At 42.4% G+C, this 24,131-nt stretch overlaps 1 protein-coding gene across 1 annotated transcript in view; it reads right to left on the reverse strand.

The window, feature by feature from the left end:
* LOC111951279 (troponin I, slow skeletal muscle) overlaps window positions 1-2,691 on the reverse strand; it is an 8,263-nt gene extending 5,572 nt beyond the window's left edge. Inside the window, exon 1 of the mRNA XM_070434760.1 lies at window positions 2,578-2,691. The gene's annotated coding sequence lies outside the window, so the exon portion shown is untranslated. The remainder of the gene's footprint in view (window positions 1-2,577) is intronic.
* Between the last annotated feature and the right edge of the window lie 21,440 nt (window positions 2,692-24,131).

Below are 24,131 nucleotides of genomic sequence, written 5' to 3' on the forward strand. Positions count from 1 at the left end.
GTGTGTGCGTGGCGTGTGTGTGTCAGCGTGTTCAGTGTGTGTGTGTGTGTGTGTGTGTGTGTGTGTGTGTGTGTGTGTGTGTGTGTGTGTGTGTGTGTGTGTGTGTGTGTGTGTGTGTGTGTGTGTGTGTGTGTGTGTGTGTGTGTGTGTGTGTGTGTGTGTGTGTGTGTGTGTGTGTGTGTGTGTGTGTGTGTGTGTGACTTTATTGTGATGTGTGAGGAGCCCAGAGGGTTTGTCTTAACACGCGGGGCTAATAAGGCTTCTCTACCAGTAGAACAGCATGTCACCGGAAAGGTCACAAGTTTGATCTTTCCTTGTAATGTCACAATGGTGACATTAAAGCAGGCAGCCTTTTTACTCAATGGACCTCAGCTATTTGGTGGCCTGGTGCAGCAGATACTGCAGCAATGCCCTTGGTCTGTCTCTTACTGCTTTCTTTGGTAGTTCTTTGTCTTGCGTTTTGCTATTCGTTTTGGTCTTGGGTTGGTACACGTGTTGGCAAGGGGTCGAATGGTTTTGTGTATGGCTCTGTCCGTCTATGTAGATATTCATGATCAGCTTTCCAGCTATTCAATAGCTTACACCTTACCTGTCTACATGTAAGTTCGCTGAAATCAATTTTGATGTTATTTTTTTAAATGGACTACACACACCCACCACCAAAGCTTTTCCTTTCAAAAAAACCAAGGACATTCCAAGTACCCAACTTTTGACGTATGTGGTATATGAATAGATCAGTGAAATTAGTGAAATTCTGAGACTAAGTGTTTCCATCCTTCTAGATTGCAGCTGTAGCAACATAAAGAACACTGCGATGTGTGTGGACCCAAGAAGGACAGGAAGACACAGTAATACAAATGCATCAAGTGCATAAAAATACATTGCGAGAGAGCGAGAGAAAACGCTTGTCCCTCATGGTGGTGTGAGACCGGGAATAATTTGTGCTCAATGGGGCTCATTTATCATTTTATAAAAATATGTAATGTAATGTGTCCTTCCAATTTGTTCAATTCAAAGCAATAAACATCAATAGTGATGATTATTTTTGTTCAAGATAAACATGATTTATTTCCACCTGGCTTGATTATAATAGATTTTTTTGTTCCTCCAAAAAACATTTTATTTAAAAGAAGAATAAGCACTTTTATTGATATGAAGTGTGATCTAGCAGAGGTAAATGGCATCTTAACATGTACTGGTCTGCTGCCTATATTGCTTGTAATTGATTTATCAGGTCAACATCTAAGTATTAAGGTATTTTTTTACATAGAATTGTTATGGTTGTATTATGTTTTTTAAAGCAATAGTAATGTTGTGTGGTCCATAGACCCGAGAACATTGGGTGAATAAAATAACATGAACCCACATAATTAAACAAGTTTACGAGTGTAATGGCTGTGATAGGAGAAAACTGATGATAGAATACAACAACATTGTGTTACTCCCACAATACTAACCTAATTGTGACAGACTGAAAAGAAGAAAAGCCTGTACAGAATAAAATTTCCAAAACAAGCCAATTCCTGTGTCCTGAAAATACAAAGTGTTCTGCTTGGGCAATCCATACAACATATTACTGAGTACAATAGTTCCATATTTCCAAGCCTAGTGGTGGCTAACAGTCATGTTAATGGGTATGCTTGTATCGTTAAGGATGGGGATGTTTTCAGGATACAAAACGGAATTGAGCTAACACAGAAAAAGTTCCTAGACAGACCTTGGTTCAGTTCTTCTTTTCCTCCAGACCACTGGGAGATGAAATTACTGTATCAGCAGGACAATCACCTCAAACACTTCCCATTACTTTGATAGTAATAGATTAACTATACTGAACAAAATATCAACGCGACTATTTCAAGATTTTACCTGGTGTACAGGTGATATAAGGAATGTGTGGATTTCACATGACATGGAATGTCACATGACTGGCTGAGTGCAGCCATATGCCTGGAAGGCCATAGGCCCACCCCTTGGCAGACAGGCCAGCATCAGATTAGTTTTTCCCCCAGACAGAAATACTTCTCGGCACTTCCTGCCACCCCGCCTCAGATGATACTACAGATGAAGAAGCCAGTTGACTCGTTGGAATCTCTCTCACAGACACACGTCTCAGGTTGCCAGCTCACGCCACTGAGTAACGATGGGAGGGGACTCAAAAGCAATGCCCCAATTTACGACCAAGCAAGTCTAACACCAATAAAATACAATTTTATTATGAGAATTCCTTGTTGTAAATATGGGCGAAGAGATGAGGTGTGACCGCTTAAGCATTAACACAGTAACCCCAATGAGGTAAACACAAACTGGACACACAACCAACTGCTGGCAACTACTTAATCATCTATTTGTATCATTAACTTCTAGGAAATCTTCCCTGAAAAGCGAACATATTTCCCTTTTGAACCATGTCAACCCAAACTATATTTTACATGGCAGATTGCTCTAGACAATGGTCTTAACCAAAAATTTCAAAATACTTGAAACATTCAAAAGAACTATCTGCTTTAATTGATCTCACATATTTCTCAGAATATTCTTTGTTTTCATAGACTGAGCTGAGACGATCGGACAACTTACCTTTAAAAGAGAAGCCAATCAGAGAGTGAAAGTGTAGCAGTGATGTCGTGCAGGAAAAAGCGGTTTATGATTTTGAATGATTGATTTATGGCTTCTGCTGCCTCGTGTGAATGGCTCTCTAAAATAGGCCCCTCTGTTACGCCTCCCTAACACACATTGGCCACATTTTGATCATCATGTGTTTGTTTGTGTGTGTGTGTGTGTGTGTGGACCCTCCCTACCCTGTCCTCAACCCTTGACTCACTGCGCTGATATAGACATAAAGGGGAAGAATGGCACTTTACTTTGACATGTACTGTAAAAGAGTTTATGAGGGCGGCTCCAAGTAATGTATAATGGACGGCAGGTAGCCTAGTGGTTAGAGCGGTGGGCCAGTAACCGAAAGGTTGCTGGATCAAAACCACAAGCTGACAAGGTAAAAATCTGTAATTCTGAACAAGGCAGTTAACTCACTGTTCCTAGGCTGTCATTGTAAATAAGAATTTGTTCTTAACTGACTTGCCTAGTTCAATTTAAATTAAAAAACATGTCTGGAACAATGTTTTTATGCGGATTGCACAATACTACATTACTGTAGTATTTACTAGCGTTTTCATTGTATTATGTACTGGAGAAATACAACTGTAATGACTGTAAATGTAATGAAAGCTTTTAAATATTGTATGCATTCACATTGCGTAGTGGTGGGTGGAATGTAGTTGCAGAAGCCTATCAGAACAGATGGAGGCGTGGCCTGTTTTAGGGTGTGGCTTTCGGTTTGTTCTTTTTGGACACCCGTGAGAGTTAATGTCATTCCAGGTCATTTGGTCTGTTCTGTATTTTTTCATTTCTTTTCTTGTGCTGATGATCATATGTTCATTGCTAACACTGAGTTTTTAAAACTGATTTGTGTCTAATAGATCTAATTACTGTGATACTGAAGCTCTTAATTTATGACATGGACTGTATTGTAACCAGTTAATGTGGAAGTCTTCTGTGAGGAAATCATTTTGAATTCATTATTTTGTGACAGAACCAACTTAATATTTTGATTAACAGGAAATTGATTACATTGCTTGTGTCCCAAATGAAAAAAGAAGTAATTCCAAAGACAAAAACAATACATGGAAAAAAAATGTGTTGTATATACAGTATATATTAGTCTGTATTTATGTTATTTATTAGGTTTTACCAAAGCGGAAAGAACATCTCGTTTTTGTCAATTGGTAAAATTGAAATCATTTTTTACAGTGTGTTTAATATTCCCGAAACCAGTTCCAAATACAACAAAGCCTTATGATGTTCTCACGGTCAGGTGCGGCAGCTATAAAAGCACATAATTGTTTAACTGAGCATTTTATGGGGCTGTCTGACACTATGATTCAGTGGAGCCATGCAGCCAGAGGCTCTGGTTTTTACATGAGAACACATTGAGCTCAGTAGCGCAGGCCTAATTACAGGTGGATATTACTCTGGGTAATGTAATGGCCAACTGAGCCACTTACTTCAGTGTAGTGTAGTCTTGGGCCTGGTGGTAGGAAGGATGGCACTCTCTAGGTAACTACTGTATCTCTCTGTTTAGAGACCTGAGTCAAGTTGCGTCCGGCGCACGTGACAAAATCAGAGGGCGCGTGGACAGGTCATTTCTTGGCATATGACACAGACACGTGTGGTGTGATTATACACCAACACACGCACACAGGTATGCAGACATGCACATGAACAAGCACTCACAAAACCCCCACACACATTGASCATTGCGCAGGTAGGATTCCACAATCCACACACACAATGCCCACTGTTCCATGCTCTAAAATAGCAGGGGTTGATGTCACTGTGGTGCACAGAAACTCGATATGTCTCATGGTGCTGTTTTCCATGAGACTGAGTCAGCGTTCCAAATATCACCCGATTCCCTACATAGTACACTACTTTTGAAGAGGGCCTAAATACCTAAATGTGCTCCAGTATTAGTATTCTATGGTCTGCCACATGCCCTTTGTCACACATCTAATTTTAGAGGTTAATCCATCATAAACAGATAGCAAACACTTGGGTCTTATGGCCTTAAACTTGAAGCAGGCAGGAAGGCAGGCAGGCATGTTTGACTTTTAATTATTCATTAATTAATTGTGGAATCAGAGAGATTTGATGTGTCGATACCCGTCAGGTGTATTAGGTGCCACAGTGGAGGCCTTACACTACAGATTGGAATGATTTCATGCTCTGTATGTGTSTTACCATCACAATGATCTCCCTGCTGCTTTTGTCGATTGAGAGAATGCCTGTCATTATGACGGGATAGCTCTCTACTTATGTCGTTTTTGAAACAACTGTGAACTCGGAAATCTCTGTCTTCAGTGCGTTCAAGACAACTGGGAACTCTGGAAAAAACGAGCTGCGAGTGGGGAAAATATATTTTTGAACGGTCCTCCAATTRGGAATTCAAAGTTGGAAACTATACTACCTGAAGATCACTGATGTCATATTTTGACCTCGTATTTTTTTCCCTTCGAGTTCCCAGTTGTCTTGAACACACCATTAACCTTGAGGATAATATGAGTCCTCAGGAATGAACTGATGCACACTGAGGTTCATGCATAATTTCTAGAGCAGGGGTGTCAAACTCATTTCACGGAAGGCTGAGTGTCTGCAGGTTTTTGTTTTTTCCTTTTAATTAAGACCTAGACAGCCAGGTGAGGCACAGGAGGTTGGTGACACCTTATTTGAGGAGGATGGGCTCGTGGTAATGGCTGGAGTGGAATCAGTGGAACGTTATCAAATACGTGTTTGATGCCATTCCATCTGCTCTGTTCCAGCCATTATTATGAACCGTTCTCCCCTCAGCAGCATTGACTGAGGTGAGGGGAGTTCCTTACTAATTAGCAACCATCATCAATCAAGTACAATGGTGGAGAGAAAATCCGCAGACACTCGGCCCACTGTAGAATGAGTTTGACATGTGTTCAAGAGGAAGATGACAATGTATAGCCTACATCATGGGTATTCAACTATTACCCTATGAGGTCCGGATTCTGCTGGTTTTCTGTTCTACCTGAAAATGAGTTGCACCCACCTGATGTCTCAGGTCTAAGTCAGTCCCTGATTAGAGGGGAACAATGAAAAACGCAGTGGCACCTGCTTCGAGGCCCAGAGTTGAGTTTGGCGGGCCTACACCATGCATGTCGTGTTCAATAGGGATGCTTGCTGCATAAAGGATCTGATCATAACAATGTATATTGAGAAACTATGAACTCTGACCTATATCTGCTGAAGTATGACCAACCAAATAAAGGAGTGGAATGAAATAATGACTTATTTTGAAAGAAGAGATCGGTGCCATCCGAAAGATTTCATTCATCAAATCTGAAAACTAAGCAAAATAAGACACATTTTTCCTATTTGGTTTAATAATGGTAGTTGATACCAGGGTGAAAGCAAATATTGCCCTACAGCCGATCAGTTTATGCAAATTACCCGCAGTAATAATATAATTTAACAACCCCCCCACTCCACTCCACCCTCCCTCTGCATACCTTAGACATGAGTAGCGTGGTTCTAATTTGAATTAGATTGGATTTACATAACAGTTTTCCATTAACTGGGTCCCCAACGAGCCTTCACAGATAGTATCAACTGCTCCCCAATGCCCACATTCCTAATAAAYCCTGGTGACGTCACTCCTCTGTCTTATGTATCCAGTCCAGGCCTGTGGACAATGGACTAGGCCTGTGGACAATGGACCCACTTATACTGAATCAAGTATTTCACTATTATCATCAACAGACAAGAAATGATACAATGGATATTGTTGCTGTTACAGAAGGTCTTCGAGGACACAACAATTTAAGCTGTGGTACAGGAGGATGTTGAGAGATTTATGCATTAGGCCCAAATCAGTTACAGTTCTACTTGACACCATGGTACATAAATAGTTATGTCACTAGTCTCAAGTTGCCATTACTTTGCAGTGTCAGATTTGAAACAGGGCGAGAAAGACAGAAGACCGAAGTTCCCATGTCAAGAATCCTGTTTATCATAACAAGTACACGCTATTAATCATAAGTAGTCGATACAGGTCCTTCTTCATCATCTTCAAGTTCACTGAATAGCCAAAGTAATTCTCAGTCTACACCCCATCATAATATTATTTTGTACTCAATCAATATCTTGAAGTAAATAACCTTTATTTTGCCTTTAGTGTTTTCTCTCCCCTCACTCTTCAGCGCTTCTGTTCAGTCACAGAGGGGAGCATATTGTTTAACACGGATGAAAGCTCTTGAATGTGGATAGAGAGTTACTGCTCTGCAGGACAATAACCGAGAGGCGATGGCTCGCTGCTATCTTTTTAAAACTTTGTACAGAGTTGAAGTATTTCTTTCTGAACTGGGGCAATTTCAAACATACTCTCCGCCTATCACGTCCTGTACTGCCCTGTATCAACAGTGACGGTCTCTCAGACTGACCTAAAAACAACTCCTAAAGGACCCAGCGATTCAAKGACATGAGGCCACGCTATCAAATATTTACCAAATCGCTGTACCAATCACCACACAGGGGGCATATTTGGCATAAGGCCTTTGAAAAGCATCTGTGCACTGTGGCGGATCCTCTCTAGTCTCCACTCCCTCCGAATAGGAGGATATGTAGAAAAAGGGAAACTGTTTCCCATTCTTCTCATGGCCTCAATTCAGTTGAATGAATATATAGGGCAGTATATAATTCTTTCTTTCAAAGTGGGAGGATACAAGCTATAATTCATCCAATGTGGGGATAATGAGAGGCTATTTGCATTTAACAATAATAACTAATGTGAAGACGCCAGAGTGGATGGCTGCCGTCTTATCGACTCTTAACCAATCATGCTCTTTTGTTTGTTTTTTCGCGTTGTTCGTAACTTGCTTTGTACATAATGTTGCTGTTACCATCTCTTATGACCGAAAAGAGCTTCTGGACATCAGAACTGTGATTACTCACCTCAGATGAGATGAAGAGTTGTTCTTCAAAGAGTTGGAGGGGAGGGATATACTACAGACACCCGACCAGGCCCAGATCCCCGTCATTCGGCGGAGAAGGAAACTGAGATTTAGCAGAAAAAGATGAGGGTATCTTGTGAGGATCAGGCGGCGAGTGGCTTATCTGCCTTTGCCTTCCATCCTGCTAGCTAAKGTTCAATCGCTGGAAAATAAATGGGACGAACTGAAAGCACGTGTATATCCTACCAACGGGACATTAAAAACTGTAATATCTTACGTTTCACCAAGTCGTGGCTGAAGGACGACATTAAGAACATACAGCTGGCGGGATATACACTCCATCGGCAGGATAGAACAGCAGCCTCTGGTAAGACACGGGGCGGGGGCCTATGCATATATTCGGAAACGACAGCTGGTGCACAATATCTAAGGAAGTCTCGAGGCTTTGCTCGCCTGAGGTAGGGTATCTCATCATAAGCTGTAGASCACACTATCTACCAASAGAGTTTTCATCTGTATTTTCCGCAGCTGTCTACATACCACCACAGACCGATGCTGGCACTAAAACCGCACTCAATGAGCTGTATACCGCCATAATCAAACAGGAAAATGCTCATCGAGAGAGCTCCTAGTGGCCGGGGACTTTAATGCAGAGAAACTTCAGTTTTACCTCATTTCTATCAGCATGTTAAATGTGCAACCAGAGGGAAAAAAATTCTAGACCACCTTTACTCCACACACAGAGACACGTACAAAGCTCTCCCTCGCCCCCCATTTGGCAAATCTGACCATAATTCTATCSTCCTGATTCCTGCTTACAAGTAAAAATTAATGKAGGAAGCACCAGTGACTCGGTCAATAAAAAAGTGGTCAGATGAAGTAGATGCTACTACTACAGGACTGTTTTGCTAGCACAGACTGGAATATGTTCCGGGATTCTTCCGATGGCATTGAGGAGTACASCACATCAGTCACGGGCTTTATCAATAAGTGCATCGATGACATCGTCCCCACGGTGACTGTACGTACGTACGTACATGCCCCAACCAGAAGCCATGGATTACAGGCAACATTTGCAATGAGCTAAAGGGTAGAGCTGCCACTTTCAAGGAGCGGGACTTGAGTTTATAAGAAATCCCGCTATGCCCTCAGACAAACCATCAAACAGGCAAAGCGTCAATACAGGACTAAGATCGAATCGTACTACACCGGCTTCGACGCTCTTTGGATGTGGCAGGGCCTCCAAACTATTACAGACTACAAAGGGAAGCACAGGCGAGAGCTGCCCAGTGACACGAGTCTACCAGACAAGCTAAATAACTTCTATGCTTGCATCGATGCAAGTAACACTGAAACACGCATGAGAGCATCAGCTGTTCTGGACGACTGTGTGATCACGCTCTCTGCAGCCGATGTGAGTAAGACCTTTAAACAGGTCAACATTCACAAGGCCGTAGGGCCAGACGGATTACCAGGACGTGTACTCTGAGCATGCGCTGACCAACTGGCAAGTGTCTTCACTGACATTTTCAACCTCTCCCTGTCTGAGTCTGTAATACCAACATGTTTCAAGCAGACCACCATAGTTCCTGTGCCCAAGAACACTAAGGTAACCTGCCTAAATGACTACCGACCCGTAGCGCTCACGTCTGTAGGTATGAAATGCTTTGAAAGACTGGTCATGGCTCACATCAACACCATTATCCTAGAAACCCTAGACCCACTCCAATTTGCATTTCACCCTCACAGATCCACAGATGATGCAATCTCTATTGCACTCCACACTGCACTTTCACACCTGGACAAAAGAAACACCTATGTGAGAATGATATTCATTTACTACAGCTCAGCGTTCAACACCAGTGTGCCCTCAAAGCTCATCACTAAGCTAACGACCCTGGGGCTAAACAAACCCCTCTGCAACTGGATCCTGGACTTCCTGACGGGCCGCCCCAGGTGGTAAAGGTAGGTAACAACACATCTGCCTTGCTGATCCTCAACACGGGGGCCCCTCAGGGGTGCGTGCTCAGTCCCCTCCTGTACTCCCTGTTCAGTCATGGCTGCAAGGCCAGGCAGGACTCCAACACCATCATTAAGTTTGCTGATGACACAACAGTGGTAGGCCTGATCATCGACAATGATGAAAGGAAGTCAGAGACCTGACCGTGTGGTAAAACAACAACAACCTCTCCCTCAACATGATCAAGACAAAAGAGATGATTTTGGACTGCAGGAAAAGGAGGAACGAGCATGCCCCCTTTCTCATCGACGGGGCTGTAGTGGAGCTAGTTGAGAGCTTCAAGTTCCTTGGCGTCCACATCACCAACAAACTAACATGGTCCAAGCACACCAAAACAGCCGTGAAGAGGAGACTGAAAAGATTTGGCATGGGTCCTCAGATCCTCAAAAAGTTTTACAGCTGCGCCATTGAGAGCATCCGGARGGGTTGCATCGCTGCCTGGTATGGCAACTGCCCGGCTTCCGACCGCAAGGCACTACAGAGGGTAGTGCGTACGGCCCAGTACATCACCGGGGCCAAGCTTCCTGCCATCCAGGACCTCTATACCAGGCGGTGTCAGAGGAAGGCCCTAAAAGTTGTCAAAGACTCCGGCCACCCTAGTCATATACTGTTCTCTCTGCTACCGCACTGCAAGCGGTACCAGAGCACCAATTCTAGGTCCAAAAGGCTTCTAAACAGCTTCTACCCCCAAGCTATAAGACCCCTAAACAGCTCATCAAATGGCTACCCAGACTATTTGCATTGCCCCCCCCCCATTCTATGCTGCTGCTTTATTATCATTATTATCTATGCATAGTCACTTTAATAAATACATGTACATATTACCTCAATTACCTTGACACCGGTGCCCCTGCACATTGACTCTTTACCAGTACCCCCTGTATATAGCCACACTATTGTTATTTACTGCTGCTCTTTAATTATTTGTTATTSTTATCGCTTACTTTTTTTATTGGTATTTTTCTTAAAACTGCGTTGTTGTTTAAGGGCTTGTAAGTAAGCATTTCACTGTAAGGTCTACACCTGTTGTATTCAGCGCATGTGACAAATACAATTTGATTTGATTTGAAAATCTTGCCAACACATGCATGGGTAAACTCACCACACACCAATGACTTAAGCTTTAAAAAGCCAATTCCACCACGCTGACAATTAAAGGTGCTCTTTTGCTCTATGCTTTTTAGGATTACTTTTACCCAGCATCCATTAGAAATGTTTCTAAAAAGCGAGAAGGGAAACATACAGCATAAAGGCCACCTAGAGGCCTATGTAATAACAGGCAATGCCATTCACTGGTGTGCGAGTCAACAAACATGATATTCAGTGAATAGCAACAACCGGTTACATTCAATGTAACGTTCCAGTGTCTGTGCAATAAAACCTTTAGTGTTAAATTAACACTGTGCCTAGTGCTGATGCTGTTACACTTTTAGTGTTATGCAATAACGCCTCACATAGTACTTTGTAACACTAGGAAGTGTATTTCGTTTACACCCATGGAGTCACGCAATAATGCCGCTCAGTTTTTTTAAACATTTGCCCATACACAGGGATGTTAGGAATCTTGTGGATTACAGATGTGTAATTTCTATTGGAATCCAGCCAACAGTTGGACTTTTTTGTCAACCACACTCCGCATTCAGAATGACTGTCAGGGTTATCAATGTACATGCAAAAACACAGATATTAAAAACAATCCCCCAAAATGATACCTGCAGTAGAGCATGCTGGGAAATATGATAATGATGGGAGGGGTTTGGATGAGAACGTTTTCCTCTCCACGGAGGTAACACTGACCAATTTGCTGTGTGTTCATTAATTCTCTCTCGCTTGCTCGCTCTCTAGCCAAGCTGTTACTGATCTCTGACATGCATTACTCTCCTCAGCCACAAGGGAGAAGCTTCTCATGGCTGATCACATACAGAAGGAGAAAATAGATAAGGCAATGATTCCAAATGAGAGGACCRGTAAACATGTCACTTACAGTTGTTAAAGATGATAACAGAGAAGGTGGAGCGTGACACACTGCAGCCCGCTACACAATGATTCCAGTTCCCACACGTACATTGAAAACGGAGAGGAGGCATCTCTGACGCACGCAGTGGATAATTCTCCCTCATCCAGCTAGAAGACATAATGCAACATTAAATCCGTCATCCATTTGACAGCATATTAAACCTCTGTTGTCAACATTAACGGTGSTTATTTATTGTGTTGCTGTAACAGACAGTTCGACCATCACTGTCACTAACTCTGTCTATGGTAAATGTGGGTGTGTATTGTATTGTATTGACAGTCTTTCCTGCAGGGTTGACTGGTGAGACAGGTTGTTGACATAGGTGACTAGTGGGAGTTGACATTGGTGGATTCAGCCTTTCTTCTGCTGACGTTCTACTGTCAAATAAGGTCTGCACTACAACCTGTTGTCAGCTGCACAACTCTTCTGCTTCTCCAGGAAGGTTATATTTCTGAATGACTTGACATTACTTCACATTCATAAGCAATTCAGAAATGTTAATACCAGCTCATGTAACCAACTTCAGGTTGTCTAAGAACAGATAGCATACCAACACTTTGGCTAACATGCATCCTCTTAGGCCCTGTTCTGCTTCTACCCTACCCTACCCCATCCCCATCCCCTCCGGACCCTAACCACCTCCACCCAGAAGACTGAGGCTGGTTTACCTACCTGTGCGTTGGGGTCGGCCCCCCTTGTTCCCGGCGGGCTTAGCAGCCCTGATAAGATCCTGTGTCCTGTCATTGAGCTTGTTGGGGCATGAGACAGGTTACGGTAGGGTGAGACAAGGTGGCGGCGGTGTGTTTTTGAGTGACGGATTGGGTCACGGGAAGTACACGCATGTTTCAGATTGGTCTGTCAGTTGGATGACCTCCATTGACCCTCCTGTGGGTTGCTGCGCTGCAGGCCCGGGGCGGACGGCTACACAGACCACTGATAGAGGAAGGTGGGCCTGTAAGGCGCCGGGCTACTGGGGGATGGGATAGGGGGGATAGGGGAAGAAYATGGAGGGAAAATAAAATAAATTGAGTGCCCAGTACAGTCTATCTACCTCTGACTCATTCATGTCAGATCAGGCATCTTGAGAAATGGACAAGCAATAGGCTACATCAAGCAATTTATTCTCCTAACTCTTGTCAATCTCTCTGTCAGGGATATGGATTGTAAACACACACAGAATATACTACACACCACTTCCCCAACTATTTGAATAAATAAATATAAGGTGTAAGAATTAAAGTTTGCTTGAGCGATTACAATAATGTAATGCCTCATTATCCGATGTGAATGTAGGGCATTTTCTCCCGAGTTACTTCATAAACCCCTCTGGACACAAATACTGAAAAATACAACAAGAAATTAGCTCAATGTTTCATTGAGGTTAGAAACAAAAGGTGTTAGCTAATTAGCTTGTAACCTCGCACAAATTGCTTTCTGTATGCACAGCTACAAAAYAATACTGCTATTGTTGAAATATAATGGTAAAAAAAGCGTGGCGTGCGTATGAGGATACCTACAGTGACTCTTATCAGTCCAACCATACATATCCCAGTAGCCCACAAGAGGACTTTGAACTCATTAATTGATTTTTAATTGGCTAAAGCTGTGTGGCGGACACAGTCGCAACAAAATAGCTTACAGGAGAAACCTTCAATACAACAATCTGACTATCTGGCTATTGCTATGCACGCGCAAGCACGCACATGCACATGCACACGCACACACAACCCCCCCCCCCCCCCTGTGGTGTACAATTGAAAAATGTTCTAATTGAGAAGTAGCAGACACATGTCTCTGTCTCTTACTCACTCACAGCCAGTCTGGATGGGATAATTACAGGACTACATACAGCTCTTTCCATGGCCCATGATCCCTAGCCCGGGATCTCCTGGGCTTATCTGGGAGTCAGGAGGGCTCTTTCATTTGTCAGCTCTGCCCCGTCAGAAGAGAAGAGAGCAGAGGAGAGAAGCTGCGGCATTAAACAAAGCTTTATTATGTGCCTCTGATATAGCCAGAAATAAAGGGCTGTCTGCTGCAGTGGATCACAGATGCTGGCTGCTTTATGTCCACATTTATTATGTAGGCCTGCCTGCCATCTTGATAAGGGTATCTCATAACCCGCGCTAGCTAACGCACCGCCCGCCTAATCCAAGAGAGCTCCACTCTGCTCTGCTTTGCTCCGCACACTGGAGCTGAACAATTTAGCAGGGAAGTCCTCAGTGGCTCAATCTGAAGTTTAATCTCAAGTAAATTTGGATATATGAATCTCCCTGAATGCTAAACAACTGCATCTGGCAGAGAGGTGAAATGTGATTTGGTGCAACAGAAGCAGGTATGGCTAGTATCTGATAGTCACAGGCCTGCTTTCGGAAGAGCTAGCGTTTTAAGCTGAAGAGATGCTTCTTCTGCATTTTAATACCATCTCCGAGGGTAAACATGAATATATATTAGCTGATGAATGTCGTGAGTCATTGCAAAGCAATTGTCACAATACACTCTTAGAATTAGTGGTGACTCGAGGAACCATGGAGATCCTCATTGCTAGTCAATGGTTCATATTTGTACTTTTGGTTAGTTGAGGGGTTCTTCGAGGAACCTTTAATGTTTTTAACTTAGGCCTAGGCATCCCGCTAGCGGGACACCTTTCGGTTAAACTGGAGGGTGTGCAATTCAAATAAATAATCATAAAAATCATGGATATTAAACAGTTAGGTACATATAAGTGTCTTATATTGGCTGAAAGCTTAAATTCTTGTTAATCTAACTGCACTGTCTGATTTACTGTAGCTATTACAGCGAAAACATGCCATGCGATTGTTTGAGGACGGCGCCCCACATCAAAATATTTTTCCACCGGCACAAGTTTCATAAATACATAAATAGAGATTAAATATTCACTTACTTTAAAAAAKTCTTCCTCTGATTTGTCATCCAAAGGGTCCCAACTAAAACATGTAGTGTCGTTTTGTTAGATAAATCCTTCTTTATATCCAAAAAGTCTGTTTAGTTGGCGCCATCGATTTGAGTAATCCACATGCAGAGAAAGGATTCCGAAAATCTACCCTTAAACTTTGTTTCAACAAGTCAAAATATGTTTCTATCTACTCCTCAGATTCCCTAAAATGTAATCAAACTATAATATTTCTTACGGAAAGAAGTATGTTCAATAGGAAACTGATTTTAGCAGGTGTGTCCCGTCTTCAAGGAGTGCGCAAACACAAATTTCCAAGACTGTGTCCCTGTACTAAAACTGATATTTCTTATTTTGTTTTTGAAGTTACAAGCCTGAAACCTTGAACATAGACTCCTGACACCCTGTGGAAGCCATAGGAATTGCATCCATACAGCTAATTTTCAATATGACCTTTTACTTGCCACTCTAAGAGGARGGTCTCTCAAAAAAACAAAATCTGGTTGGTTTTTCTTTGGATTTGCTCCTACCATATCTATTGTGTTATATTCTCCTACATTATTTTAGCATTATTTAAAACGTCAACGTGTTTTCTTTCCAATGGTACCAATTATATGCATATCCTGGCTTTAGGGCCTGAGCAACAGGCAGTTTACTTTGGGCATGTCATTCTTAGGCAAGGGGCCTAGACCTAAGAAGTTGTACCCTGAACTGGAGGTGTGGCTTAGTAGCGGTGTGGCTTTAAGGTATATCCTTTTTAAGCCAGCCATGGGAGTAAATGTCATTGCTGTTCATGTGTTCTGTTGTATTGTCTTCCATATTAAGGTTGCACACTGACAGTTTTGTAATTTCAATGAGTCTTACAGATGTGTATTCCTCAAGTGCCAAAGTTTGACTACAACTTTATTAATATACATTTGAAGTCAGAAGTTTACATACACCTTAGCCAAATACATTTAAACTCCGTTTTTCACAATACCTGACATCTAATTCTAGTAAAAATGCCCTGTCTTAGGTCAGTTAGGATCACCACTTTATTTTAASAATGTGAAATGTCAGAATAATAGAGAGAATGATTTATTTCAGCTTTTATTTCTTTCATCACATTCCCAGTGGTTCAGAAGTTTACATACACTCAATTAGTATTTGGTAGCATTGCCTTTAAATTGTTTAACTTGGGTCAAACGTTTCAGGTAGCCTTCCACAAGCTTCCCACAATAAGTTGGGTGAATTTTTGCCCATTCCTCCTGACAGAGCTGGTGTAACTGAGTCAGGTTTTGTAGGCCTCCTTGCTCGCACATGCTTTTTCAGTTCTGCCCACACATTTTCTATAGGACTGAGGTCAGGGCTTTGCGATGGCCACTCCAATACCTTGACTTTGTTGTCCTTAAGCCATTTTACCACAACTTTGGAAGTATGATTGGGGTCAATTTCCATTTGTAAGACCCATTTGTGACCAAGCTTTAACTTCCTGACTGATGTCTTGAGATGTTGCTTCAATATATCCACATACTGTTACATCCTCATGATGCCATCTATTTTGTGAAGTGCACCAGTCCCTCCTGCAGCAAAGCACCCCCACAACATGATGCTGCCACCCCCGTGCTTCACAGTTGGGATGGTGTTCTTCAGCTTGCAAGCCTCCCCCTTTTTCCTCCAAACATAACGATGATCATTATAGCCAAACAGTTCTATTTTTGTTTCATCAGACCAGAGGACATTTCTCCCAAAAGTACAGTTGTTGTCCCCATGTGCAGTTGCAAACCGTTGTCTGGCTTTTTTATGACGGTTTTGGAGCAGTGGCTTCTTTCTTGCTGAGRGGCCTGTCAGGTTATGTCGATATAGGACTCGTTTTACTGTGGATATAGATACTTTTGTACCTGTTTCCTCCAGCATGATGTCAAGCAAAGAGGCACTGAGTTTGAAGGTAGGCCTTGAAATACATCCACTGGTACACCTCCAATTGAGTCAAATGATGTCAATTAGCCTAACAGAAGCTTTTAAAGCCATGACATAATTTTCTGGACTTTTCCAAGCTGTTTAAAGGCACAGTCATCTTAATGTATGTACATTTCTGACCCACTGGAATTGGGATACAGTGAATTATAAGTMAAATAATCTGTCTGTAAACAATTGTTGGAAAAATTACTTGTGTCTTGCACAAAGTAGATGTCCTATCCGACTTGCCAAAACTATAATTTGGTAACAAGAAATTTGTGGAGTGGTTGAAAAACGAGTTTTAATTACTCCAACCTAAGTGTATGTTAACTTCCGACTTCAACTGTATATAATCATTGCTATGATTTTAGAATATGTGTAAATATTCAAGAAAATGTAACTTTGCATTGTGCAAACTTTAAAAATGATGAACAGGAATTACATTTTTGCTGTAGCAGGTAGCCAAAAATAACTATCTGGAAGCTTTGCCTCCAATAAGCCACGCCTCCAATCTTCTGTTAGGCTGCGACCTCTACAATATATTATTAAAAAGGTTTAAAAAAAATGTATACCCTTAATTCTCCCCAATTTCATGGTATCCAATTGGTAGTTACAGTCTTGTCTCATCGCTGGAACTCCAGTACAGACTCGAGAGAGTCTAGAGCTGTGCATCCTCCGAAACACAACCCAACCAAGCCGCACTCCTTCTTGTCACAATGCCCACTTAACCCGGAAGCCAGCCGCACCATTGTGTCAGAGGAAACATCGCACACCTGACCACCGTGTCAGCGTGCACTGCGCCCGGCCCGCCACAAGAGTCACTAGTGCGCAATGGGACAAGGACATCCCCTAACCCCGACGACGCTGTGCGCCGCCCCATGAGTATCCCGGTTGCAGCCAGCTGCGACAGAGCCTGGACTGGAACACAGAATATCTAGTGGCACATGGGTATTCCGCATCAGACCACTGCGCCACTCGGGAGTCCAAAAGGTAAAACACTTAACCCCTCCCATCACAAAAGGTTCCCYTTTGAACCTTTACATGGGTATTCCTCGAATACCCTTTTCAGAGGGGTTCCTCGAGGAACCTTTGTGAACCGGAAAGGTTCCCTCTGTGTGGCAATTTTTAGAACTCAAAAAGGTTCTTCCAGACTCCTTTACTTCTAAGAATGTATACATAAGAGGCCATTTAGTCCTATGGTACTGTATTGTGTTGGTAAAGTATTGTGTTGGTCGACAGTAAGCCAGGTATTTGATACATTGTAAAACATTTAAATAAAAAGTTGTTACAGTAACTTACTGGCAGCCAATTACCTGTAAGGTACTGTAAGAAAAAGGTACAGTATTTACCTGTAAATTCCAAAGAAACATTGGTTTAACATTACATTACTGTAATGTACTGTTAATCCAACGTTTATTTAGAATTGACGGTAACATACTGTAGCTTTTTTACGGAAACTTACAGGTAACTGCTGCCAGAAAGTTATCGTAAAAATAACATAATTGTTTTACTGTGTAGGTCTAGTAGTAAATGGGAATCATCAAATTGGCTGGTATTGGAACATCTTTTGTTTGTCTGTGGTGATTTCATCGGGGTAGTTTCAACGCAGTGCAGACTGGACGTCACTAATGATGAAAGGGAGCTGTAAATATCATGCGACAGGTCCCCATTCACAACGTTGGAACCTACTATTACTCACAACATGACCTACGGCTGCTATTTATATTTCTGCTATTATGTCTTTATACACAGACTTGTATGTAGATATACAGTGTATTCGGAAAGTATTCAGACCACTTGATTTTTCCCACATTTTGTTACGTTACAGCCACATTCTAAAATGTATTTAAAAAAAATTCCCTTCATTAATCTACACACAATACCCCATAATGACAAAGCAAAAACTTGTTTTTAGAAATGTTAGCAAATATGTACTAAAAATAAACAACTGAAATATCACATTTGAATAAGTACTCAGACGCTTAACTTAGTACTTTGTTGAAGCACCTTTGGCAGAGATTACAGCCTTGTGTCTTCTTGGGTATGACGCTACAAGCTTGGCACACCTGTATTTGGGGAGTTTCTCCCATTCTTCTCTGCAGATCCTCTCAAGCTCTGTCAGGTTGGATGGGGAGCGTCGCTGCACAGTTATTTTCAGGTCTCTCCAGAGATGTTCGATCGGGTTCAAGTCTGGGCTCTGGCTGGGTCACTCAAGGACATTCAGAGACTTGTCCTGAAGCCACTCTTGTGTTGTCTTGGCTGTGTGCTTAGGGTCGTTGTACTGTTGGAAGGGGAATCTTCACCCAAGTCTAAGGTCCTGAGCGCTTTGGAGCAGGTTTTCAAAAAGCATCTCTCTGTACTTTACTCTGTACATCTTGTTTCTCATGGTCTGAGAGTATTTAGGCACCTTTTGGCAAACTCCAAGCTGCTGTCATGTGACTTTTACTGAGGACTTTTACTAGCCACTCTACCATAAAGGTCTGATTGGTGGAGTGCTGCAGAGATGGTTGACCTTCTGGAAGGTTTTCCCATCTCCACAGAGGAACTCTAGAGCTCTGTCAGAGTGACCATTAGGTTCTTGGTCGCCTCCCTGACCAAGGACCTTCTCCCCTGATTGCTCAGTTTGGCCGGGTGGCCAGCTCTAGCAAGAGTCTTGGTGGTTCCAAAATTCTTCCATTTAAGAATGATAAAGGCCACTGTGTTCTTAGTGACCTTCAATGCTGCAGAAAAGTTTTGGTACCCTTCCCCAGATGTGTGCCTCGACACAATCCTGTCTCGGAGCTCTACAGACAACTCTTTCGACCTCAAGGCTTGATTTCTGCTCTGACACACACTGTCAACTGTGGGACCATTATATAGATGTGTGCCTTTCCAATCATGTCCAATCAATTGAATTTACCACAGGTGGACTCCAATCAAGTTTGAGCAACATCTCAAGGATGAACAATGAAAACATTTTTTATATATTTTCAAAAATGTAATAAAACCTGTTTTCACTTTTTCTTTATGGGGTATTGTGATGAAAAGAAAAATGGAATCCTTTTTAGAAATAAGGCTGTAAAGTAACAAAATGTGATAAAAGGGAAAGGGTCTGAATATTTTCCAAATGCACTGTACTGTATYTATGTAATATTTCAACTCATTATGTATTTAGACACATTATAGTAGGTGGAAACATGGGAGAAAAAGAAATCTAGTCAAATACACAGCTGAATGAACTGTGTCCCAGGTAGGTAGAATACTGCATTGCATTCAGATGCCTCCCAGCAATATCTGTGCTTAGAAATTCTGCAAATGGAGAGATTTCAGCTCTGCCAAATTCAGCTCTGCCAATGTCATTTTACCACTGCCAATAGCGCCCATGGTGATACTGTAGTGTAGCTGCTTTTTCATCAATTTGGTTACGTGTGGAGGCTACCTTACCTGAAGGGAAAGAAATTCAGGGCACTTTCCCACTGGCTCAAATACTTAGTTATTTTTTGGTAATATCTTTGATCACATGGCACTTATTTCAAAGAATCTAACTTTGGAGACAAGTGTGCCGTAGCCCCACTTACCAGGAATTCCAAAGAAGTCAAGACCCAGAACTGCGATAGTTCCTCTCTCTCCACACATAATGGTTTGACTTCACAGCTGAGCCATGACACACCGTTGGCAGAAATGTGTTTGAGAAGCCTCAGCTTTAACTTTTTATCTCAGAGATCAGTATATTTAGCACATTGACTTTTATCTTTTCCCCCCAGTGGGTTTGAGCGTTGCATTCATTTCATTTTTTTGGAGATCAAATCAAATCACATTTATTTATATAGCCCTTCTTACATCAGCTGCTATCTCAAAGTGCTGTACAGAAACCCAGCCTAAAACCGCAAACAGCAAGCAATGCAGGTGTAGAAGCACGGTGGCTAGGAAAAACTCCCTAGAAAGGCCAAAACCTAGMAAGAAACCTAGAGAGGAACCAGGCTATGAGGGGTGGCCAGTCCTCTTCTGGCTGTGCCGGGTGGAGATTATAACAGAAAATGGCCAAGATGTTCAAATGTTCATAAATGACCAGCATGGTCAAATAATAATAATCACAGTAGTTGTCGAGGGTGCAGCAAGTCAGCACCTCAAGAAGTAAATGTCAGTTGGCTTTTCATAGCCGATCATTAAGAGAATCTCTACCGCTCCTGCGGTCTCTAGAGAGTTGAAAACAGCAGGTCTGGGACAGGTAGCACGTCCGGTGAACAGGTCAGGGTTCCATAGCCGCAGGCAGAACAGTTGAAACTGGAGCAACAGCACGGCCAGGTGGACTGGGACAGCAAGGAGTCATCATGCCAGGTAGTCCTGAGGCATGGTCCTAGGGCTCAGGTCCTCCGAGAGAGAGAAAGAAAGAGAGAAGAGAGAATTAGAGAGAGCATACTTAAATTCACACAGGACACCGGATAAGACAGGAGAAGTTACTCCAGATATAACAACTGACCCTAGCCCCCCGACACATAAACTACTGCAGCATAAATACTGGAGGCTGAGACAGGAGGGGTCAGGAGACACTGTGGCCCCATCCGATGATACCCCCGGACAGGGCCAAACAGGAAGGATATAACCCACACCACTTTGCCAAAGCACAGCCCCCACACCACTAGAGGGAAAACTTCAACCACCAACTTACCATCCTGAGACAAGCCGAGTATAGCCCACAAAGATCTCCGCCACGGCACAACCCAAGGGGGGGCGCCAACCCAGACAGGAAGATCACGTCAGTGACTCAACCCACTCAAGTGAACGCACCCCTCCTAGGGACGGCATGAAAGAGCACCAGTAAGCCAGTGACTCAGCCCCTGTAATAGGGTTAGATGCAGAGAATCCCAGTGGAGAGAGGGGAACCGGCCAGGCAGAGACAGCAAGGGAGGTTCGTTGCTCCAGAGCCTTTCCGTTCACCTTCACACTCCTGGGCCAGACCTCACTCAATCATATGACCCACTGAAGAGATGAGTCTTCAGTAAAGACTTAAAAGTTGAGACCGAGTCTGCGTCTCTCACATGGGTAGGCAGACCATTCCATAAAKATGGAGATCTATAGGAGAAAGCCCTGCCTCCAGCTGTTTGCTTAGAGATGAATGCATAATCTCAGCATTACACTCCGAGAATGATGGGAGATTCAAATGAATTTTAAGACTGAGTGGTGCTTTCTCCATCTGGCGTTCATCAGTATGTTTCTAAGCTAAGAAACGYAAGGGAATGTTGGATCTGTTCAAGTGCCTCACATAACGGTGTCTGTCTAGATCAATGATGGTGGAGTGTGATATAATACCATATTTCAATTCAACCAGTGAGAACATCCTGTCTCTCTGTCACTGGATATTAGAAAATGTCCCCTTGAAAATGGGTTGCTTGCAATTTCGGAGAATTGAGCCCACAGCAGCAAGCGTATCGAGACAAACGCCACAACGCAGTGTTGCAACAGTGAGATACAGCTCTTCTCCAACACAATATAATTAAATATGAGATAAGTATCGCTCACAAAATCTCAAAGAACCCTCATTTTGGCAATATGGTCRACTACGTCAACTTATGAAGTAGTACTTTACCAAGATATAGTAGAAGTGTACATTACGATMCCAAAGTCCCAAAAATATTTGAATTTGGGTTTCCGGCTCATCACAAGACTGTGTTAGCCTAGCCCTCAGAACTATAGCCTAGGCAATTGCTTGGGGCGCTAACACAAGCCTTGGGGAGCTAACACGTCTTAGGCAAGGTTTCTCATTACACAAGCATGGCTCACTGAACTACACCCTTAACATTGACACAAATGTGTACTTCTCTAAGAATCCTCAAATGAAAAGGTGCATGTTTGTTATGCCCCTGCTTGATTCACTTGACCAGTTACTTTGATTGTTCCTCCTCCGATATGTTTGTCACGTTTAATAACAGAAATCCGTCCTGCTAAATAGATTCTGCACTGATGAAATGCTTTGCTCAAACTGCCAACGTCCTTTGGGTCATTTCTCTACAGATTAAAAGCTTATTCAAATCATATTTTTCTTCTCGTATAAACAAGATGAGCTTAGAAGTTATGATAAGTAGCTTTGAAAACATTTGGGTCCGGAAGCACACAAACTGTGGCCCTGAATAAACTAGTCTTGTTGGGGAAATTAATTTAGGCAAGGACATAAATGGATTAAGACTCATTAAAAGACTTTCAAGTAAAACGTATGACATTTTTCTCACAAATGTCTAACATTGACAGACCTGAACTTTCCGTAATGTACCAGAAGAAAGCAGACTCAGTGCCAATGCTTTCATTGGGCAAGAGGTGTACTGTTCTATTGCTGTTTGGCTCTTAGAAAAGCATTCCTTAAAGTGTCACTCAATTATCATATTCTGTACTAATGCTTGTCTCCATAATGGCCGTGGCACATCCTGCCATTATCCCTTCACACTCGTACCCGTATACGGGTTGAAAATTGCAGATTTGCACACTGATAAGCTCCTAGATTGGAACGCAGTGGCTGTACAGTAACATGCTATACATGACATCAGAGCTCAGGGTCTTTGCTTCACAGATCTGTATGGGTTTTGACTGACAGACGATCTGAACTTGAGCACCGCACATGACTAGAAGTTGCACCCATCCCTCCCGCTAATTGGGCAACTTTTGAAAATAGTTTGTTGTCTAAGTGAAGGAAATGCTGTAAATTACGAGGACTCAATGTATTTTGAAAGATGAGACGTTGAGGATTWTAATGAATACCGCTTTGATGTCCTACAAGCAAGTAGGTCCAAATGTGACCTTCACATTTCCATATCATAAATCTCACATAGTTTACAGTGTCAACGTTTATGATCACTATGTTTGGTGTGCTGTACAGTTACAAGATGACATGGCATTATACCCTGAGTTGTCCTGAACATAATGTTTGTTGTACTGTGAAGAAAATTTGCAGCGGACCTTGCATCTGAATGCACTCCTGACTCCATTCTATGCCACCAAAATGACGATCTCCTTTTTGAATTGCCCCGTGAAAAAAGGCTAACATTGTTAAGATCGTATGTTKTATTTAAACTAGTCATTTTGGCAATAGACCCAGCTTTCAAATCATGCTCACCTGACCCAGATTGCGATTTATAATGGACTGTGTTTGGATCGCATAAACAACAGTAATTGTATAAAGGATTGGATGCAGGGCTGTGTTTGAAAAAAAACTACACGTGTGCTTGCTCTGTGCTGAATGACAACCGCCTGTCGCCTTGATATCCTTAGTAATGAAATGCCTTGAGAAACTTGTGAAAAGTCATATTCTCAGCGTCACCCAGAAGCTTCTCGACCCATTTCAGATTGCCTATCAGCCTAGCAGAGGAGTTGATGATGCCTCCTTAATAACTTCTTAGTGCTAGYGGTCAGATTATTATATATTTTTTTAAATAACGTGCCCAACGTAAACTGACATTTTCTCTGGTCCAGATCGTAGAATATGCATATAATTTACAGATTAGGATAGAAAACACTCCAAAGTTTCCAAAACTGTCAAAATTTTGTCTGTGAGTATAACAATACTTATTCTGCAAGCGAAAACCTGAGAAAATGTAACCCGGAAGTGATATATAAAAAAAAAGAAATCTGTGTTCCCTGGCCCGTCTAACCTCCATTTAAAGGGGTGTCAACCAGATTCCTTTTCCAATGGCTTCCTCAGGCTGTGACCAGGCTTTAGACATAGTTTCAGGCTTTTATTTTGAA

Source organism: Salvelinus sp. IW2-2015, linkage group LG24 (genome assembly GCF_002910315.2).
Source record: "Salvelinus sp. IW2-2015 linkage group LG24, ASM291031v2, whole genome shotgun sequence".
Lineage (NCBI taxonomy): Eukaryota > Metazoa > Chordata > Actinopteri > Salmoniformes > Salmonidae > Salvelinus > Salvelinus sp. IW2-2015.